This window comes from Danio aesculapii, chromosome 4, assembly GCF_903798145.1.
Source record: "Danio aesculapii chromosome 4, fDanAes4.1, whole genome shotgun sequence".
In the NCBI taxonomy this organism is placed as follows: Eukaryota; Metazoa; Chordata; class Actinopteri; order Cypriniformes; family Danionidae; genus Danio; species Danio aesculapii.
Window position 1 is genome coordinate 3490961 of NC_079438.1, and position 5000 is coordinate 3495960.

General features: G+C 47.5%; 1 protein-coding gene across 1 annotated transcript in view; it reads right to left on the bottom strand.

Moving 5' to 3' along the window:
• Nucleotides 1-5000, bottom strand: part of LOC130222010 (NLR family CARD domain-containing protein 3-like) — a 33141-nt gene that overhangs the window by 4998 nt on the left and 23143 nt on the right. The gene's annotated exons all lie outside the window — the stretch shown is intronic.

The following is a 5000-nucleotide window of genomic DNA, read 5'->3' on the forward strand; positions in this document are numbered from 1 at the left end:
CTCCCATAGGAGCGGTCACTGTACTAGCAGTGGTGCATAATAATGAGGTGTACGTCTCCCGAGGGAGCGGTCACTGCACTTGCAGTGGTGCATAAGATGTACGTCTCCCGTGGGAGCGGTCACTGCACTTGCAGTGGTGCATAGTAAGATGTACATCTCCCGTGGGAGCTGTCACCGGACTTGCGGTGGTGCATAATTATAAAGGTGTACGTCTCCCGTAGGAGCGGTCACCGCGCTAGCGGTGGTGCATAATAAAAGTGTACATCTCCCGTAGGAGCAGTCACTGCGCTTGCAGTGGTGCATAATAATGAGGTGTGCATCTCCCGTTGGAACGGTTATGCGGATGCTGTATTAGCATTATTAAAATATATTATGCAAAGTGTATTTCAAAGGAAGTGTCTTGTCAATGAAGGAATGTGTTGCGAGATGTGGTGGGATGGGCTCTAGTGGATGTGAAATTTTTTATCCTAGAGGGGTTTTTGAATAAGGGTTTGATGGGCTTTCCTAATGTGAGAGCGGTCGGCTCGAATGTAGCACTTAAAGGCCTGTAAGGACCAGCGTCCGAGTATTTGGATCTGCTGCTCCGATAGACTATTTTGTGCTGCAGTGGTGGCTGCGCCTATTCTGAAGGAATGGCTGGAGAAATTGTCGGCTGGAAAGCCCGACTTAATTAGGACGCATTTAAGATGCTTCTAGAACCAGAAACGAGTGACTGGGCGATTGCTATCGTCTGTAAAAAGGGGGTCTGAAAGGGAAGTGGCTTGTGATCTCCTGATATATGAAAACGCTAGCAGTGTTTGGTATGGATGGATAGGTGATTGAAGGTTGAAAATGTAAATGTAATGGCCTCTTTTTGCTTGATCAGTTTTGCTTTGTTTAATGAGAAAAGAAATGGCTTCGTTATCCAGCGTTACTAGATCGGATATGGTGGGATGAATGTTTGGGTTGAACCCGGATGTAATGGTGAGTTCTGAACACCTTAAAAATCTGAAGAAGGCTAAAATAAACATGGCGTCAAGAGTACGTGCTGTGTGGATTGATTCGTATCCTTTGCGAAGAGTGGATATGCATTTAGTGAGTGTTTTCAGTGTTATGGGTTGTCGGGTGTCTTGACGTGTGGGGTGGGTTCTCTGTATGCCTTTCAAGAGAAGAGTTGTTTGCGAATTAGCTATGTGAGGTGCAGGGGAGCCGTAAATTAGTTTGTGGAAAAATTGAATTCCACTCAAATAGCCTTTAATGGAATTGATCTGGAGTTTTTTGATAATTGTGAGGTAGGATATGTAAGATGAAATGGAAAGTAGGGAAAAATCAGGAAACGGTATGTTATAACATGCATGGAATGTTTTAAAGCTTTTCCATGCTGTTAAATATGACTGCAGGGATCTAGGTGCCACTGCCTGAAGGATAAAGTCGAGAGAGGCTCCAAGCAGGTTTTTTAAAGGATGATCTATGGGAATATCAGCTCTGAATAAGGAGGGACTTGGATTGGAAACTGATCCGCCTCTGGTGCCAAATGTCTGAATTTCTGGAAGGCAAAATGAGAGAGAGAGTCAGCAATTTGGTTTTTGGACCCAGAAATGTGATTTGCAGTTAAAATAAACTGGTCACATGCTGAGATCCAAGTTAGGCGTCTTAGTAGGGGAATTAATGCTAGCGACTTTAATGACTTTAAAGGCGGATGTTATGTCGACTTTAGCCATCCATGCGCCATGACCCGCGATTTTAATTAATGAAATAGCTTGTTCGATGTCATGATAAATCATTGAGTACTCTTCGAGAGGGATGAGACTGTTGATACTAGGAAACGGAGAGTTATGCGGGGAGGAAAGGTCGATTTTTTATCGGAGAATTTCCTAGTGGCAACGCCAATAGGACTGACGCGATAAACTCTGAAAGGAGGTGCGGAGAAAGGACCAATCATGAAATTTTCGTCTACTTCTTTTTTGATTAGACGGTCAACGACGTCGGGTTCGGCGAGAGCGGACTGAAGATTTGGACAAATAAAACTACAGGTGGGTAGGCTAATGACACCTGGATGAAAACCTAAAGACAGACCCGTTAATAGAAATTCGGTGAATTTAGGATCGGGATGTTGGAGCAATTCCGATTATAGGCGAGAAACATTCACAGGAGTCGATAGGTACTTTCTAGCATTTTTATTTACAGATTTTTTCACTGGACATACTGTGCGGGCGTGAGCGCCGCCGCAGAAATTGCAAACATGCAAAAAACGACATTTCTGTCTCCAGCACCTGCCGCTATTGAAGCCGGTGCACGGGCTGGCGTAGGCTGGGCCAGAAGAGCGGTGATCAGAATAAAGGATCGGAATATTTGGGTTTGAAGGGACGTAACTGGTAGATCTGGGCTGGGCTGGGTCGGGGAGGGGAGGAGGGATGGGATTTATGAATGGGCATGATTCTGTGTGGTGGGTGGTGGATCGACAGACCGCGCAAGATATACTGTGGCAACCGAGAAAGACTTTATTATGAAGATCTGTGTCTATGGCTCCCCAGAATGGGGTCTGGTTCCATTGTGAAATGCGAATGGCACATTTAGCGGAGAAAAGGCGGTGGTAGGTATAGAAATGAGAGCCTCCGTATGAGAGCGCGAGCTCAGCGACTATCGCGAGATAATCATTGAGCTCACGCCTCCTGTGGGGATAGACAGAACAAATGACGTCTGTATATCGTGAGAATGCTATTGTAAATTCTGCGAATGATAAGACACGTGACTGAATGTTAGCTGTGTTTTTTAAGGTTACTGAAAATTGGCCGCAATCTATCTGGCGGTCTGCCGATGTGGGTGAAATGGGTGAGAGGAGAGAAAAAAGATCTACATCTGAACCTGACAGGATTTGGCTCCTGATGGTGTTGGAGACGGGTGGAGGATCCAGGGCGAGGGCGTTGGGTGGAACAGGTAGAGGCGTGGCTGTGGACAGAGAAAAAGACTTAGTGTGAAGAAGTGGCTGTGGGATGCTGGAGGCTAGAGCCGCTTGCGGAGGCATGCTCGCGCTACTGCTGGCCCTAGGATCGGTGGGAGGAAAAGAGAAAAGAGGAGGGGCTGCCGACGTTAGTGACGTCAGCGGAGGCGGCCTCACGCTGGAACTTGCGTCGGGGCCTGAAGGAAAGTTGTAAGCTAGGGCCGCTTGCGGAGGCATGCTCGCGCTGCTGCAAGCCCTAGGATCACCGGTGGGAGGAAAAGAGAAGAGAGGAGGGGCTGCCGACGTTAGTGACATCAGCAGAGGCGGCCTCACGCTAGAACTTGCGTCTGGGCCTGAAAAAACCTGGGGAAGAAGAGGAGGAATTAGAGGAGCTGGGTTTTGAGCTGGGAGCTGAGGCGGCCTCGCGCTTGCACTGCTCGCGGGAGCTTGGAAGGGATGGGGAGGCAGGATGTGGATTTGGGCCTGTGCTTCCTGTAGCGACCCTGCGCTTGAGTTTGAAGGGGGGGCGGCGGGCCAAGGATGTAGTTGAGGATGAGCTTCTGGTGCCGCTAGCGGAGGCAAGCTCACGCTATACTGGCGGCTCGAAGGAACGAGTCCAGAGCCAGCGTGGAGTCCAACTTCCGGGGATTGAGATCCTACGTCATCTGGACCTGGGGCTCTCCCCAGACTTGCTGAAGGCCTTCTGCTGCGTCCTGGTCTGGAAGACGGGTTTGGATCCGGACGCTGGTATGGAGTTTTTTGGACCTGGCTGGATTTTTTCATGGCTTTGGAAGGTGGAGTGATGGAAGGAAGTGGTGCTCCGGATTGCAAGGCGTTATACATGGCCAGGAGGTCCGCCTTGGTGGTTCGGCGCGGAACGGTGACGCCTGCGCTGGCCAATGCTTGGCGGAGGTCTGAGACGGTGTTTATCCCTGTGGCTGGGACAGTAGACATGGCTGAGGCAAATGATGAGGCTGGAGAGGATTGCCTTCTGGGAGATGGAAATGGTGAGCCCCGTCGTGATCGGACAGCCGTGATTCTGGCTGAACGGCGGCCTCGAGGTGGAGCCGCGGGCTGAGCTGATGCACTCTGCGGGGCTACGGAGCTCTGGGTACCGGCGGGAGATCTCAGAGGAGCCTCGGCAAGGAAGGCGTCGTCCTCTGCGAAGAGATTAATCTCAGACATTATTCTGCGTCGAAGTTTGGATGCTAAGTCGTAAGATGCTGCAGGTAAGACAGCTTTGGTATATATAGGGGTCTGGTCAAGAACTGATTGGATAATAGAATAATTGTCAATGACGTATTTGATACTGAAACTTCTGCAGGTGCTCCTCCCGAAATTTGTTTATAAAACATCACAATAACACAAATACTGAAACAGTACGGCGTTTTAGAATGAGCAAAACAACAGTTCAGATGTTCTGCAGTGTGCTCAGCCTATTGGTTTGTCTATTCACACACATTTTCATCATCACATGATCTCTTATAACAGAATCACATCACCTTTTTTAATGCGCATACTGAAATTTGTGCGGTAAAAGTGTTTCCATCGCAGTTTATGCGCATCTTTTCTTATCCAATTTAAAGTTTATCCTACTCCGTTATGAGCATAAGTTTTCAAAATGTATGCGCATCGTGGCGTTTCAATCAACCGGATTTTTATGTGCATATCCAAAATGTGCATAATAGGTGGATGGAAACATCGCTATTGACAGAATCTGATGTTGTCAAGCTTATGTTTCCTCTTTAATATTAAGAGACGTACATTAGCTTTAGTAGGCTACACTAGTGTCCCTCATTGATGGTAAAATAAGCATCCTTTCAGCAAAGCCTGATAATTCAGTTAGTCTGAAGCAGGATACACTGATCTGAGGCCAGTATTACTTATTAAAATAGTCTGAACTCACTGTGAGTGAGATGGAGAAAATGAAAGCACACAAGCACTGAGGTAAAATCAGATGCTCAAGACATCACCCCTATAATAATGACTTGTGTTTAAATGGAGCAGTTTTATGACAGACGTTTGGCAGAGCGTTCATTACATCCTTATTTTCTATTGATAGAAAATACTTTCCTCCGCT